The sequence below is a fragment of the Acinonyx jubatus genome, chromosome B4, assembly GCF_027475565.1.
Source record: "Acinonyx jubatus isolate Ajub_Pintada_27869175 chromosome B4, VMU_Ajub_asm_v1.0, whole genome shotgun sequence".
In the NCBI taxonomy this organism is placed as follows: Eukaryota; Metazoa; Chordata; class Mammalia; order Carnivora; family Felidae; genus Acinonyx; species Acinonyx jubatus.
The window spans coordinates 108435205-108453380 of NC_069387.1; the positions used below are offsets into that span (position 1 = coordinate 108435205).

At 35.5% G+C, this 18176-nt stretch overlaps 1 long non-coding RNA gene across 1 annotated transcript in view; it reads left to right on the forward strand.

Annotated features, from left to right (window-relative positions):
• LOC128316449 (uncharacterized) overlaps positions 1–18176 on the forward strand; it is a 248717-nt gene that overhangs the window by 80748 nt on the left and 149793 nt on the right. Inside the window, exon 2 of the long non-coding RNA XR_008300382.1 lies at positions 423–514. This is a non-coding gene — a long non-coding RNA (uncharacterized LOC128316449). The remainder of the gene's footprint in view (positions 1–422; positions 515–18176) is intronic.

An 18176-nucleotide genomic window follows, 5' to 3' on the forward strand; every position in this document is an offset into this window, starting at 1 on the left:
TAGTAAGGTGTGGGGTGAGGGAAAGCATCCTATAGTCCTATGAGTATGTCTGCCTTTTAGTGGACTTATACCTCTGGGTTGTAAACCTCACACTGGTTTCTTATTTTCCAACCCCCTGCCCCTAAATGGGATAGGATGATTAAAGGCAGCTGAAGTTGGGTATGTCTCTTCCCCCAGGTCTGATAACACCCCAGCAGATTAGGCTGCAGTTAAATAGTTTTTCCTGTGGGCAGATACCCTGTTAAGAAGAGTGCTCTGGCATATTTCAATGTGGCTCATTTTCCTGTCCCTCAGCCAGAGACAGAAGGCAACTTTTCCTGTAATATTCACTGTGAGAACTTAGTTGAACTTTTGGAGGTAAAATACACAAAAGTATGCAGTCCCCCCTATGATTGTGTCTCCCTTTTGTTTTTATTTCTCAGCTGTGTCTATGCTGAGCTTCCAGTAGTTCATCAGTTACACTTCAGATCTCCCTGGTTCCTGCAGAGATGTGTGCTCCTGGGTCTTTGCTCTGGTAAGTTGTGATTCTCTAAATTTGGTCCTTGGTCTCTACAAATTTGGGGAACGTTGGTTTGCCCTGTGGCCTCACTTCTCTTATGCAGCTAGGAAGAGTTGTTGATTTTTCAGTTTGTTTACCTTTCTAGCTTCTTACACGCCAGACTGGAGAACAAATCAGGAGTCTCTTTTTTCTTAATCAGTTTACTGTATAGAGTCCTGTGTTATCTATCTGAATTTTCTTGGATTTTGCTGGTTCTGTTCTTATAGTATCACTGAACATCTTTCTTTGTACTCAGAAAATTGGTCATTAGAGGTAGAGGCTTGATCTGATTCAGTTTTGTTTTTGACAAGATTGCTTACAGATGGTATATATATTTTGCTAAGGAGGTATCCATTATCTGGATAGCTCTGTTTTTGTGATTTTAGCCACCATTGTTAGTTACATGGATTCATTGTTTCACTTGGAGTTGCAAAATAATAGTATTCCATTGCCTTTTGTGTTTGTTATTTGATTTGCTCTCTAAAAAGTCATCTTCCCTTATCAGCTATTTGGTTACCTTAAGATACAGTAGAACAGGAAAAGGCAGGAAAAAAGCCTTGTTTCCCTTTATTTACCACTTTTCAAGAATATGAGCTGGGTCTCAAGCATTCTAAAATGATGTACACATTTTATCTATCATTATGAATTTAAGGATTAAGTGCACTTGGTGGTATTCAATCAGTTTCAGTTATTATCCTCAGTCAAATTCAATTCTTTGGCTGGGAGGGCTTGGGCTTTTCTTTCCTTTTTTCACATGACTTAATAGTCCTTGCTTCCTGTACATCAAGTTATTTCATATTGATTTTACACATTTCCTGATACAAACCTGGAATTGGGAATCACCCATTTTGCTTATTTTCATGAGGAATATATTTTAAGATCACAGGATACTGAATATTTAGTGGATATTCACCACTAAACTTTGAGACTAAACAGGTTATTTGGTAATTGTTTTGGGGCTTTTTCACTGGAAAAGCTAGACTACCTATCTATTGATAAAATTACAATTCCTTCTCATTACTCCCTACCGTAAGACAACAACTATCCAGGGGTGCCTGGGTGGCTCAGTCACTCAAGTGTCTGACTTTGGCTCAGGTCATGATCTCCCAGCTTGTGAGTTTGAGCCCCGCAGCGGGCTCTGTGCTGACAGCTTGGAGCCTGGAGCCTGCTTCGGATTCTGTGTCTCCCTCTCTCTCTCTCTCTCTCTGCCCCCCCCCCCTCAAAAAATAAACATTAAAAAAAATAAAAAAGACAACAGCTATCCAGAAGTTGATCTATATCCAGTCCATGTTTTAAAATGGAGTTTAAATCCTAGCTTTGTACTTAACTGTGTGACCTTGGAAGAGTTACTAGATCTATCTTTGGATTGTTGACTGGGTAAAGAAAACCGAAGTAAAAAAAAAATCATTTATTTGGGGTCTTAGAATTGCAATTTGGTTAGCACCAATTTGGGCAGCAACCTAAACTGTGGTCTTACTAGGGAACAAAAGTCAGGGATTTTTCAACACAAAAAGATAATGCTTGTATTTGTTGTTTACAAAGAATTTTGATTGGTTTTGGTTGCCTAAAACTTGGCTAAACATAACTGGTTGCTAAGTCTGTCACTAAGCAAAAGTCCATTACTGTAGCAAGTTGTAGGTGTTGTCAGTGTCCTTGGAATATTTTAGGTCTGGTCCAGTTCACAAATTTATTGTTCCATCCAGTAAGGACATGCATGGGGCCTACCTTAATGACCTCCTAGCTCCATTTTAAAATCTCTTGACATAAGTGACTTCATTGTATTTCCCCTTTCACAGGATCAAGTTTATGATATATTAAAAAGGATTATTTTACTAGTGTATCAATCTCAAAAGTTTCTTATAATAATTGTATACTTAGTATATAAATTGTGCTTAGAAGGGGGGCTGACATATAGGAGCAATATTTGTTAACCATCATTATTATTAACCATCCAAAAAGCAATATATAGATTTAATGTATTTGCATACAATTTTGAAATTTTCTTTTTTCATTCAGTATTGATATAATATTCTATTCATGTTGGTATTTAAAGAATAGTTCATTATGATATCTGTGGTTTTATATTTATATATAAAATAGTATATAATAAATGTTATGATAATAAATAAATATATGTGTGTAGGTACATTTAGTTTTCTCAATAAATATTCATTCTCATAATTTCAGTTATAACATATATACTGATAACTACAAAATATATTTATAATTTCAGCTTTCTCCTATATTCCAAATCCTATGCCTCCCTATGGTAGATTGAAGACAATGGCCATCATGTTTTTTATTTAGCTCCTCCCATCAGGAGACTGGAATCTATTTCCCCTGTCCCTTGAATCTGGGCTGACCTTGAAATTCATGTTGACAAATAAAACATGGTAGAAATTATGGTGTGCAACTATGGCACTCGGCCATAAGAGGCCTTGCAGTTAACATTTTCACGGTCTTGGGAATATTACTTTGTAAGAAAACCTTTTTAGCCTATTGGCGGAAGAAAGGACACATGGGGGAATAACAGGTGCTGAAAACAAAAGCACGAACCAACTTCCAGGCCTATGAATAGGCCATTTGGCAGTCTCCACCCTGGTTGAGTTAGAATGACCACAGCTACATGGGATGGCAAAGTAGAGCTCGTAGACTAAATCCAGCTGACTGCTCATTCATTCATTTCCTTCTGTTTCTTTTGTGCCACAACAGTAGAGTTGAATAATGTGACAGAGACTTATGACCCACAGTTAAAATAGTTACTATCTGGTCCTTTACATAAAAAGAATTCTTATTTTAAGCCAATGGTTTTTTGTTTGTTTTAAACAGCTATATACTGCCATTATACGCCGGTATTACCCAGGCTCTCAAATCTGTCCTTACTCCTGCATACACTAGCTCTAACAATATTACTCCTATCCATTTACCTAAGTTAAAACATTAGAAAGCATATAAGCATTTCTGCCTTATTTCTCTTTTATACCTCCTTATCTAATTTATCACAAAATCTTATAGAACACATATTTTACATCTCTGCTTGATTATTTTTTTTTACAATGCTCTTCCTCAAAAATCCTATAACATCTTTCCTGGATAACTATATTTGTCTCCTTTATTCATTATTTATTTTCTTATGACATAAAATCATATTTATGTCACATCTTTGACATAAATAGATTAATAACCACAGTCCATGTGATCAACAATAAATAGTGAAATGAAAATGACTAGTTGATGAGTGCTGATGGAGATAAACAGATAATCTTATGAAAGCACTAATGAGAGGCATTTAATTCAGTCCAGTTAAGTAAGTCAGGGAAGGGCCTTTTAGTTAAGATAATACTTGCCATAATATGGAGGAAAAAGAGAATTCTATATAGGGAAGACACTGTCATTAAGTTTACAGTGGTGAAAAAAGACAGAATAGTTTGATATTGCTGGAGCAGGGAGGAACAGCGGTGCAGAGAAGTAGGCACAAGCTATATTATAGATGGAGAAGTTTTATCCTGAATGTGCACAAACACTTTCTCGGGGGCATCCAGACACAGTTTGTTCCAAACACATTAATTTTGACAACTTTGACTTTCATATTAAAATTGATCAGCCCGAGAATGGTTTGTAGTTAAATGACTCATATTGGTTCTTATTTCCTACCTCACTCCATAATCACACTTATCCAACTGGGACACAAAGAGAAGGAAAGAAAGAAAGAAGAGTACGGGTCAGTTATCAGTTTATTGCTTCTTAAGTCCATACTCAATATTGATGAGGCTGTTTGTGATCCTAGAGCTCAATCTTTTAAACATTTCTTTTCTGCCAGTAGAGAGTTGTGGAGTAAGACTACAGGAGAAAAGGGCTTGTCTTGTAGCTTCAGGTACAACGATTCTCAGCCTACTCCTGCAGTGCTGCAGCCAGCAGATGGAGGGCACACGAAGGCTCACCTTCAAGTGAGCCAGTATCAGCGTGTGTTTTCCTGTCTCTCAAAACTGGCCTTGTGGACATGGACCGACTCTGACCGTTGATAACCCTAACTTTACCTCCATCCAGCAGGCTGAAGCCTTCTCTTCTCCAAAGAGCTTTGAATCTCAGCTTTGGGAAAGGGACCTCTTTTCACATTTATCCCTTCCTTTGGTACTCTCCCTCAGTCCTACAGCATTCTTTAAAATTCTCTTTCATTTTTTTTTAGTAGCTAGTTTCCTGTAAATAGTTAACACTTCTTTTCTCATATTGTAGTTCTTCAGATTACTGAGTGGTATTTTTTCTTCTGATTGGATTCTGAATGATACAGAACACTATTTAAACTATTTAAATATACAAAATACTTATATGGTACATTACTGTCAAGAATAAAACCTTCAGGGTGCCAAAAAATGGAGAAAATTTGCAGTATTAGAAAACATAAAGCCTTGGTATGTTAATATTAACCCGGGGTGAGATCTCATGTCTTACCCGATCTTATATAAATTTTGCTAAGAATGTCATATGAAGTTAGAAGCAGTGTTTGGCCTATGTTGAGATTTTCTGTGTTAAGATATATTCAAGAGTAGGGAAGTGATATTTCCATGTTTGGTGATGAGAGACTAAGCAGATCTCCCTACCCCTCCTTAAACACCACCATCAGCAAAAAACAATTTTTGAAGCAATGGTTCTCATACATTGGACAAAAGATAGTGCAGGACAGTGATAGCGATTTCCTTCAGAAGAGGAAACAAATGTACAATAGAATTGCCCTATCTTATTGCCTGGATTGAGTTTTGAGGCCATAGGACAAGTAGAGGGGGTCTCCAAACAGCGCCTTCTACCACACAGGATATTGAATAGAGTCCTCAGAAGTGTATTGCCTCATACAAAGGTAGTGAGGCCAAATTATCCCTAGACTAAAGACTGGGAATGACTAACAAAGCTTATAAGCATGTCCTGAAATGATCAAACTGCTTCCAAGTAACTTAATTGTGTCCTAGAAAAACAAAAACTATAACTTAAACTTTGCCCAAACAAAATAAAAGCCAGCACCCAACATAATATTCACAATGTCTAGAATCCAATAAAAAATTTACAAACTTCCAAAGAAACAGGAAGTTATGTCTCATAATGAGGAGAATCATCAGACAATACAGAAACAAAATGACTCTGATATTACAATCACTTGGTGGATAGATGTTGTAAGAAGTCATATTAAATCATTCATTGTATCAGATAGTAAGTGAGGCATTTTATAGAAAAAGTAGATCTGAATTGGTTGGCTGCCTTGACCATTAGGATTAGCTTTGACAACTCATTTATATGCTCATCATGTTTTAATAATGAAGTTGATCTATACTTACAGTGTTTGGACAAAAATTAAGTTAAAATGTGATATAAAATTTGTGTTGGCAAATATATATATCTATATTACTATTAGCTGCTTTATGTGTTTGGGTGCTCCCATGTCGGTGTATAAATATCAACAATTGTTATATCTTCTTATTGGATTGTTCCCTTTATGATTATGTAGTATCCTTCTGTGTTTCTTGTTACAGTTTTTGTTTTATAGTCTATTTTTTTTTCTGATATAAATATTGCTACCATGGCTTACTTTTCACTTCCATTTGCATGATAAATGCTTTTTAATTCCTTCACTTTCAATCTGCATGTGTCTTTAGGTCTGAAATGAGTCTCTTGCAGGCAGCTTACAGATTGGTCTTGCTTTTTTTATCCATTCCATCACCCTAAATCTTTTGATTGGAGCATTTGGTAAATTTATATTCAAAGTAATTATTGATAGGAATATACTTATACACATTTTATTACTTGTTTTGTGTTTGTTTTTGTAGTTCTTCTCTGTTCCTTTCTTCTCTACCTCTCTTCTCTGATGGCTTGCTGGCTTTCTTAAGTAATGTACTTACATTCCTTTCTCTTCATTTTTTTCATATCTAAGGCAGGTTTTTGATGTGTAGTTACCATTAGGTTTATATAACATCTTATGCATATAGCGATCTGTATTACGTTGTTCAAACTTAAGTTTGAACTTGTACTGGGGCTCCTGGGTGGCTCAGTTGGTTAAGTGTCCAACTTTAGCTTAGGTCATGATCTCATGGTTCTTGGATTCAAGCCTCATGTTGGGCTCTGTGCTGACAGCTCAGAGCCTGGAGCCTGCTTCGTATTCTCTGTCTCCCTCTCTCTGCCCCTCCCCTGTTTGCACTCTGTCTCTCTCTCAAAAATAAATACTTAAATTTTTTTCTTAAACATTTGAATTTGTACTAAAGGTGCTAAATTTTTACTCGTTCCTCCAACATGTTTTAGGTATATGGTGTCCATACATCACATTCTTTTATTTTGTAAATCCCTTGACTGATTTCTATAGATACACTTATTTTTATTACTTTTGTGCTTCCTACTTTTCTTTCTCCTGCTTATGGTCTTCCTTTCCACTCAAAGAGTCCCCTTTAATATTTCTTGTAGGTCTGGGTTAGTGGTCATGAATTCCTTTAACTTTTGTTTGTATGGGAAACTCTATCTCTCGTTGTGCTCTGAATGAAAGCCTTGCTGGATAGAGTATTCTTGGCTGCAGGAGGCAAGAACAGATTTTCGGGAAAACTACCAGTCTGTCTACCATGTATGCATAATTGGTTTCAAGAGAAGATAGTCACATCCCCTTTTTCATCCATTCAATAAGTATCTGGCTGTTTGTCCTCACCCTACTAAACAATCTCTGAATTTAATTTCACTGGACTATATTTTCATGCACTTTTATAAGTGTCATGCCTTTGTTTATAAAACACAGAACATCTTAAGTTCTCTTCTCAATTTTGTTTCTTTTCAGTAAATCGCTGATGTCCTTTCTCCAATAACGGACGTAGTTGGGATTTGGACATTGATCTTCTTATGCTGAGTCAAGTGTAGCAGATCACTGGGATGAGGTTTCTGAGGGATGATTCTGGGTAGGGGAAGTGTGCATAGAATATTACACTCAATGTAGAGTTAGACTACCCTTTGATGAACTTGATGCTTAGGTGGGTGACAACTTTTTCCAGTAGAATGGACAGTGGGTGGGAATCAGAGTGCAGATATATAGAAATTTGTGGAGGGTATTTTTACCCTTGTCTTTTTCTCTCTCTTTGGTCACCCATATACTGAAACTGATATTTGATTGCTATATTATTCCTTGTTCATTATTGCTTTTCAAATGTTATTTAGTTTCACTATTATTGAGGATTGCTTTAAGAAAGGAAAATATCTGGGGACACCTGGGTGGCTCAGTCAGTTAAGCGTCTGACTTTGGCTCCAGGTCAGGACCTCACAGTTCATGAGTTTGAGCCCTGCAGCGGGCTCTGTGCTGACAGCTTGGAGCCTGGAGCCTGCTTCAGATTCTGGGTCTCCCTCTCTCTCTGCCCCTTCCCCCACTCACGCTCTGTGTCTCTCTCAAAAGTAAAATAAAAAACATTAAATTTTGTTTTTTAAATTAAAGAAAGGAAAAATATCCAGCAATATAGCCATACATACTAGTATTTTTTTTCTAAAAGCCACTGAAATTTCTTTCTGAGCAATCTTCATTTGTATTTTTTCTTCTATGATTCAGTGCTGTTTGGTTGAAAAGAGAGCTTCCAATTGTACACAAATATTTTAGATTTCTATCTTCTCTGTTTATATGAATTCTCCATATTAATTGACATCCATTTTTACTCATTCACATCTCTTATTTACTGGCAACATGGTTTTGAACATATTTATTAGGCAAAGAACTAATAGCCTTTCTCAGCTGGTATTCTTTGAGAGGATTAAATACTATGGGAAAATTATTGGAATAACTATTTTTGATTCTCCCATAGGTGTTACATAGCCAGTACCATTCTAAATGCATAGAAGATGACTTAATACATTGCTTGTGATAGAAATCTTAGGTTATTAGAGTTTAATTCTGCCCAGTTTTGGAGTCTGGCCAAGGGATTCAAATTTTTTTCTTGGGAAAGGCATAGCCTACTGAAATAGAACCATGAGATTTTTATCTTGATATTTAATGATAGAAGTATGCAGCTGTGAACCTAAATGTTTATTTTGGGATTTCAAATGCATGAGATTTCTTCTTTTCCTTTTAACTGCATCATGGGCAGTGGTTTTAACATTTCTCTCGAAGTGTATAATTTTAATGAAGAGAAATATTTTAAAAAGAGTGTTAGTACTGGAAAGTTAAAAATAACAGACCTTTGGGAATAAGGGTAAAAATACTTTTAAAAAATATTTAGAACTAGAAGAGTTTGCTTGTTGTAAGGGTTTTGGAACATTTTTTGTTGTTGTTCTAAGAGCAGATACATACTAATATCCTTGATTTTATATAAATTTAAATTTTACAAAGTCATTGCAGCTCAAATGCTTCATATCAGGTTTTAACACAGTGCCTGTTATAAAGAAGGTACTCAGTAAATATTTTCTTTTCATCTTCTTCCTCTTCCTCCTCCTTTTTAACTTTTTTCTTTTTTGCTTTTCTTCCATCTTTTCCTTCTTTTCTCAGAAAGGCATTAATGAGAGTGTATTTTTATATGTAAAAAGATTTTTAAAAGATGAAAGTTCAGAAAATGTAGCTTTTCTAGAATTGCTTGGAAAGCATGTTATTGTCCCAAGACATATAAACATATGTTTTTATCCCAGCAACTAGAATATATTAGTTTTTTTTTCCAAGCTAATACCTGCCATAATTGTATTGGGATTTACATCACATGTTTGAGTTGTTTGGTTTAGATTTATTCCAACAGTTCTATTTGCTACTATACCTGAACAAATGCTTGAAGATAGTCAGGTGAAAATTAAAATGGTGTGACATTTTCCCTGAATCAGAGTATGAAGAAAAATACACACAGATTCTTCTATTTAATGAAGATTCAGGGAAAAGGGACTAAATTTACCAAGTGCCTAGTCTGTACAGACATTTTGCTTTATAGCAATTGTCACATTGAATCCTCAAGATTATTTTTTTTAAAGAAAAGACTATTTTTAAAGCTCTTTTAGGTTCAGAGCAAAATTGAGAGGACAGTAGAGATTTCTCCTGTACTCTCTGTCCCTGCACATGCATAGACTCCTTCATCAACAACATGGTTCATCAGAGTGGTACGTTTGTTACAGCTGAACTTACAGTGACATCAAAGTTACCCAAAGTTCATAGTTTACATTAAGGCTTATGGTTGGTGTTGTACATTCCATGAATTTGGACAAGTGTATAATGTCCATTAGAGTATCATACAGAGTATTTCCACTACCCTAAAGCTCTTCTGTGCTCCACTTATGTATATCTCCCCCTCCCCACCCTTGGAAACCACTGATATTTTTACTATCTCCACAGTTTTGCCTTTTTCAGAATGTTCTATAGTTAGAATCATATAGTATATGGTCGTTTCAAATTGGCTTCTTTCACTTTGTAATATGCATTTAAAGTTCTTCCATGTCTTTTCCTGGCTTAGAACATAGGTCATTTCTCTTTAGCACTAAATAATATTTCCTTGCCTGGATGTACCACCGATTACCTACCCATTCCCCCACTGCGGCATCTTGGTTGCTTCCAAGTTTTGGCAAATATGAACACAGCCGCTATAACAGCCTGAGCAGATTTTTGTGCACACCTACATTTTCAGGGTTTTTTTTTGGGGGGGGTGTAAATGTTAAGGAGTATGATTTCTAGATTATATGGTAAGGTTATGTTAAGTTTTGTAAGAAAATGCCAAACTGTCTTTCTAGCAATGTATGAGACTTCTGTTGCCCCCCCTCATTTGGTGGGGTTAATGTTCTGGATTTCGGCCATTCTAGTCATGTAGTGGTATCTTATTGTTGTTTTAATTTGCATTTCCCTGATTGTATGTACTTGGAACATCCTTTCATATGCTTATTTGCCATCTGTATATCTTCTTTGCTGAGGTGTCTGTTAACTTATTTAGCCCATTTTAAAATTGAGTTGTTTTGTGTTCTTATTGCTGAGTGTCAAAAATCTTTTGTATATGTTGGGTAATAGTCTTTTATCAGACGTGTCTTTTGCAAATATTTTCTGCTAGTGTGTGGCTTGTCTTCCCATTCTCTTGATGGTGTCTTTCCAGAGCTGAAGTTTCAATTTTGGTGAGTCTAGCTTTTTTTTTTTTAAATGGATCATGCCTTTGTTTCTGTATCTAAAGATACATTAGATACTCCTATGTTATTTTCTTGGAGTTTGATAGTTTTATATTTTATATTTAGGTCTGTGATCCATTTTGAATTAATTTTTGTGAAGTGTGAAAAGTCTGTGCCTCACTTCATTTTTTTTTTTTTGCATGTGGCTGTCCATTTGTTCTACCACCATTTGTGCAAAAATTATCTTTGTTTCATTGTATTGCCTTTGCTCCTTTGTCAAAGACCAGTTGACTATACTTATGTGGGTCCATTTCTGTACACTCTCGTCTCTTCCATTGGTCTATTTACCTATTCTTTTGCCTACACTACACTGTTTTGATTATTATAGCTTCCTGGAATGCAAATGTAATGTCTGGAGCTCTAGAAGCTCCCTTGGGCTATGAACTGAATTTTAATATGCAAGCCACATTTTGTAGAGCAAAAAGATAAAAGGAGCCTGTGTCCTCCCTAAAACTGGGAAGTTTTATATTTCCCTGGAAAGCATATCCATAGATTTATTTTATATGAATGAAAAATAAACACATTAAGTCACTATTTTTGAGAACGTTGTTTCTATCACAGAAACTCATCCTCTCTGGTACAAAGCACTATATGTCCTTAAAATTACTTATAAGCTGGGACTTTTTGCTGGGATTTTGACTGGGATTGCATTGAGTCTATAGATTCAGTGATAAATTTGGAAAGAACAGACATTTTAGCAATATCCTAACAATATTAAAAATGCTTATGATATTTTGAAGTGCACTCCATTCTCTATTATACAGAGACGTGAAAATAGTACATAACATGGATAAAGTCTACCAGTCGGTCATTGTCAATGCTAAGACTCAAACTTTGATTTGTCTAATTCCAATGTCTTTTATACTAAATTCTCTTAACAACAACAAATAAAAAGGAAGAAAATTACAAAACAAAACATTTTGGGAGCACCACTATATGCTAGGCCTTTTGAAAAAAATGCTTTATATATACATTTTCTCAATGCTTCCCAAACTTCATTCATCTACCATCAAAATTTTTGCCACCAGAACTAACATTTTGCCTATTTTTTAAAGGCAAAATAAAGCGAAAACAAAAACAAACAACCCTCAACAATGTGCATGGAAGTTGAGTATATAAAAACCTTCTCTAATGGTACAAATCACATCTATTATTAACACTTCTGAAGAGCTTTTCTGAATTTTGTTTTTGAAGGTTTGAAATATTCACAGGTATGCTCAAACACTATGCCTGTAATTTGTTCTATCTGCCTAAATTGGATTCTCATAGGCCTACCCATTCAACTCTAACTTACATAATAACTATCATATTTCATGTGTAAAACATGAACATTTTAAACATTGAAACATTTTAAAATAAAAATTATTATAAATATATAATTATTAAAATTGAAAATATTCCCATAAAAACCCTCTCAAATATACATGAGGTTAACTAAACATCTTAACTTACCCACGACTAGGCGATTTTCAGTGCTAAAATTGAGACAGTCAGATAGACCAGGATGGTGACCAACATGAATATAATATATTTGAGGTAACATGGCATTATCTCATCTAACACTCACTGGACCATTCATTTAGGTATAGTTATCTCTCTTCTACAGATGAGAATCCAGGCACAGTGTATCTAATGAAACAGCAACTATTAAATCAAATATTGAAATACGTTTGACTGGCTTTAAAATAGATTTTCTAAATATCACACTTCTCACCTAGCCCATTATCTTAGCAGGAAAATAATACTGACAAATAGTATGTCTAATTTAGGCTCTAGCAAGAAAAATTTGGGTCCTCTCACCACATCTCACACTTCTCTAAACTGTTTTAGGTAGGACACTCACAGGGAGTCTTGTATCAATTCAGTGACATGGTCTTCTGGGCCACCATAATGATGCCACCTTGTTTTCCTCCTTCCCTTTTGTTCCTTGTCTGTGCTGTCACAGCTGCCGGTTTCCTTTTTGGTCCCCTTCCTAAGCCACCACAGTCCCCTTCTATTTTACCCCTACTCATGTGGTCCTCTCTCAACTGCTATGTGTTCTCTTTATCTTGCAGAGATTTTCATGGGAAATGATTTTATTTTGTGTGAAAGCCTCTCCTTCTGAGTACCTTATAAGAAAATATGGGAAGGTCAGGACCAGACAATAAAATTAGCAAAAGTATTCATCTGGCTGTAGACTAAATATTTGTCTCCCCTGCAAAATTTTATTTTGAAAGAAAGTTCGATGTGATGGTGTTAGGAGGTAGGGCCTTTGGGAGGTTCTTGAGTCATGAGATGGAGGCTTCATGAATGAGATTAGGGAATTTATAAGACCCCACAGAGCTACTTTGCCTGTTCTGCCCTGTGAGATTATAATGAGAAAGCACATCTGTAAACCCACTAGACACTGAATCTACCAGAGCCTTGATCTTGGACTTCCCACTCTAGAACTATGAGAAATAAATTTAGTTGTTTACAAGCCACCAGTCTATGATATTTCTGTTATAGCAGGCTGAACAGAAAAATACAATCTATTTTCAAATCTTTCCTTCTGTTTCACCCAATGATCTTGAACAAAAGTGTATTTTCAACGTTCTTGCCTAAGATAAATACCTTTCACTCCAAAATATTTCTTCACACACACAAACTTCTGGCAGATCTACTTTACTAGCTCTCCAGATTTTGCAAGGTCACATGGCTATTGAGAACTTGAAATGCTCCTAGTCCAGATTGAGGTGTGCTGGCACTGTAAACGACACCTAGGATTTTGAACACATAGTATGGAAAAAAAAAAAAAGTAATATATCTCATTAAAATATTCTACATTGATTACATGATTAAATTATAATCTCCTGATAATGTTTAGTTAAACATAACATTAAATTTTCACTTGTTATTTTTTTAATGTGGCTTTGAAAAAGTTTAAGATGATATATATGACTCACATTTCTATTGGATAATTTGTTCTACAGTATTAGGGTACCCTCACATATCTGAGATTAGAGAACATATCCACTGGGAGACAGCTCATCCATCCCTCTTTTATTTATCCATCCCTCCACCCATCCATCTACCGAATCATCCATTCAACCATTTATTTAATGTACATTTGCTAGGTTTTATAGATACAATGATGGGAAAATAGACATGGTTATATTCTTCATGTATTATACAGTTTAATGAAGGAAAAATGCATTAACTAAATATTCTACCAGTAAATATATAAAGGTGTATGGGTTATGAAAGTCCTACAGAGGGAGTTAGGCTTAGGTTTGGGTGAGGGAGAAATGTCTCCCTAAGGGATTGGGCATTTGGCCTCATAGCCAAATAAACTAGGCCAGAATACATGATGGAAAGAGAAAAAAGATGATACCAGATATTTCTTTCCATGGCCTTGGAGCAAGATGGCTTATGACACAAAAAGAGAACAAGAAGCATTCCTCAAGATGAGACTGGAGAGAGAGTACAGGTCAAACCAAAAAATCTTAAGGAGACCAGTGGCTGAGGAGGAGAAAACATCAGCAATGGCTCTTGCAAAGTTGTATTGACACAATAGAAGGTGGTTTGTTAGGGTAAGGGGCTTTGTAAAAGTCATTTTTTGTTGTTGTTATATTATTTGCTTCTCATCTTTCACTTACAGATTTGGAAATTCGGTAGCTTTTATGCCAGATCTATTTTTTTGTTTGTTTGTTTAGAGTTTAATTGCAAAACTCTTTTTCACATAAGGTTATTCTTACTCGGGTCAAAAAGAGCAAGGTCATGTCAGAGAGAACACTCTGGAAATTATATGTAGTCTCCCTAGTTCCTGCCTTGCCAGGCAGATTGCAGTCCAGCTGAAAGAACCAAACAACAACAGCAACAACAACAACAATGTTCTTAAGGGGGAGGGAGAGATTAGTTTTTGATCATCCTTTCCCATCAGAGGATTTTTCTATCTGAGCTACTTACCCAAATCTTGATGGATTGGGGGACATTTTTTTTTAGAAGGCAGATTCTTTCTTTCTTTGATCATCACTACATATTGGCATTGATTCTGAACATGATTATGGTAATACACGCAAAAACATAATTTGTTGTAAAAGTATAAAAGTATTTCTGGGGTCCTTAATAGTGAGGATCACCATCCAAATGCTGCATTATTTTAGTCATATCCTTTTTTTTTTTTTTTTTTTTACTTAAATAGATGCGGGGGAAAAAAAACAACCTCACAGTAAAACATATTAAAAGCAACTTTACATAGCTTTAAACTTTATCCACTTTAACCATAAATTATTCTTGGAAAAGATCTGTAAATAACTGTGAAGCTGAAGAATGCATGGGAAATTAAAGTTAATCAGCATGCACTGCTTCTTTCTGTGGTTTTCAAATAAACTGCTTTCTGTTTTGTATATTCAACAACACATGATTAACTGGTTTGGGATGTTACATAACAGAGGGGAGACTGATCTATTTTTTGATACTCTATGCTGAACATTATGCTCAAAGTATGTCTTAGCATATGTGATGCTGTGCTTTATAATAAGAAATATGTATTTGGTCTTCATCCTGTTTTTGGCACCGAGCTCCTAAAACCCTTGAAGTTTACTAAGTGATGAGAGTGATAAAAGTGTCTTGGTAATGAAGTGACTTTTGGACCTCACCTGAGGATGGGGGGTTGGTTGCCAGGAGAACCAGACTCATGATTAGAGTGTTGGACTTCCAGTCTCATCCCCAATCTACTTTTAGCAATCATAATGATACTTATCCAACAGCCCGGAATGCAACGTCACTGTTATACATTCTTCCTATCAGCTAACAGATCTCATCCAGCTATAAACTAGCTAACAGAGCCACATGTAATTCTTGATAATTAGTTACCTCCAAAAGTTATTCCTCCAAGGATTTCAAATGCCCAGTTATGGACAAATAAACTGCTATTAAAGTACTTTGCATCTCTTATCATATTGCCTATCCTGGGTGAGTATTTGGTAGTTTACCATGTTAATTAGTAGAAAGGATAAAAAAACTTTTTCATTCAACCACTTTTTATTTAGTGCAAGGCTAAAGGCTATACTAAATGCTAGAGAATAAAGAGACAAATGAAGCTTGATTTCTGCCTGGAGGGAATTTATAATCCCATACAAAGACAGCCCAGGCTCATTACAAAGGGAAATAGCTGGGATTTGGAGGCAGGCCTGTTCCAAGTATTTCTCCACTCTATACTAACCAAATAACTTTGGGCATAAAGTTAGAGTTCTCTAAATATCATGATTTATAACCTCACGACTCTGTGTTCTTTTCCTATGACATGAGGATTATAATATCTTCTTTGCAGAGTTTTTTGTCAATTAGAAAAAGCATTCAACATTTGTAGCTAGCAAAGTGCTGGGCACAAGGTAGGTGTCGAACACCTGCTGCTGCTGTTGTTGGTAGTCATGTACATGAAAGCACCAGGAAAATTGTTTTAAATAGTGAGGAATATGGGACACTTATTCTCTGTGCAGAACTTTGAAGGCTGAACAAGACATCAGCAAGTAAAGATTTAGGACATGATCATTCCTTGCTGAGCTACCTGATGAAAAAAAGAGCAGGATCAGAAAGTTCAAGACACGTGAGCAGGGGTAAATTCTCAAAAAAGCCTTCTTCTTAGGGAAAATGAAAAGCTCCTTATGAAGCTGTTGTAACAAGCCAGGTGAGAGCTAAGAAGGACCCAGGACTTTGGCACATTCATCTTTTATGCTTGGACTTTTGGCCAGGTGTTTGTTTAAGCCTAGATATAGTGTCTGAGATCTAGCTTTTCTAGGGTATGATACTCAACAGTGTGTCCTTGGCATTTCACCTTGTTTGTAAAATCAAAATGGCATTTGTCAAATGAGAATCTGTCTCTTTCTCTAGTTCCTTTGTAAAGCCTAAAGGTCTGCAAACTGAATTGTCTTAATTTGTCACTTTGCTAAACTTCCATTGTCTTCAAAACAAAGCAAAACAAAACAAGCCATTTCAAGACATAGATTTGACTGGAACACTCCACCCACATTTATTACTTTAAAAAGAACTTTGCTAACACTTACATATTCTGATTTATTCTTTTCAGTTTTGGATTTTTACAGAGATATAGCTTGAGACTATTTACAATACCTAAATGCCCATCACATAGTAGTCCTATGTTTGGTGGCAATTAGGTAGAATATGTATTATATAAGAGAAGGTGATGTTTTACGAATTTTATCAATTAAGATAATGCTGATTTTATATTTCATGAGTTAGAATCCATTTTTAAGACTCCAAGTTTTTTCTTTTAAACTTTCACTGCATGCTTTTCTTCAAATTTCTAAGAAAAAAGTGAAAGCTTTAAGCAGTATGTGATGTTTAAGCCTATTTGTAATATGTGTACTTTATTAAACATGTTGTTTTTCAATTTATTTTGTTTATCTTTTCTATGTGCATAATTGGATTTCAATATGACAAATGTAGAGGGAGTTTTTCTAATATTTCCTCAAAAATATACAGCTCTGTCTGGAAGTGTCCTTGAGAAACTTGGAAAGGTTTTTATGGATATTAAATATTTAAGGCAGTAATTAACATAATAATAATGTTTATACTCAACCATAATGCTTTCACTTCTTTCAAAAAATCTTTTGGCCTGATGAATTCTCCTACAATATCTGATTTGCTTCTAATCTGAAAATAAAATCTTTCCCATAGCTAATAACCTTCTAGAGCTACAAAACAGAGCTAACCGCTCTTAATCTGCAAAGGAAATTTTAATTTAACAGCTTATTAAACAATGCACAAGAAAGTAATCATCAATTTGGAGCAGTTATCCAGGTAAATTATCACTTATTCCCCAGTGGGGTCAGCTAATCAAGTTGCTTCTTCAATGCACTGATTCCTAGAAAATCTTTTGGAATTTTGTTAATGACATTGACATTCATGGCAAAAGAAGTATTGTGATTAAATAAACCTTTGAGCCAAGGTTAGCAGTTGATGATTCCCTGTTTTATTCCAATTTTTTTGGCTTAATTTATAAGAATTATATTGAAATGAATTATAACAGACCCCCAAATTGCATTCTGTCTCCCTGGGAATTCAGATCTGTTTGCATATCAACTGTTGACATTGCACATTTACTCCTTTTTTCCTCCCTCTGGATTCTTTAAGTGATTGCTGTAAATATCTCTTTGTGTCAAGGCTCTCAGAATTAGACCTCTAGGCAGAAGTCTTCTGTTTCTAAAGATTTTATTTTTAAGTCTCTCCACACCCCGTGAGGGGGTGGGGCTCAAACCCACAACCCTGAGTTTAAGAGTCACATGCTTTACTGACTGAGCCAGCCAGGTGCCCCTGTAGTTAGAAATCTTGTTTCAGCTCTGAACTAGTACGTCTAAATGTCATCCTGATATTTGAATGCTAAGTTTCATAAAGTTCTTAAACTTAAAGTTAATTGTAACATGTCCAAACCAAATCTTCTTTGCCCTACTCCCAAGTACTCCAATTCCTATCCAAATCCACCTTTCCCAGTGAATGGCACTATGGGTTATTAGCCAAGTGAAAAAAT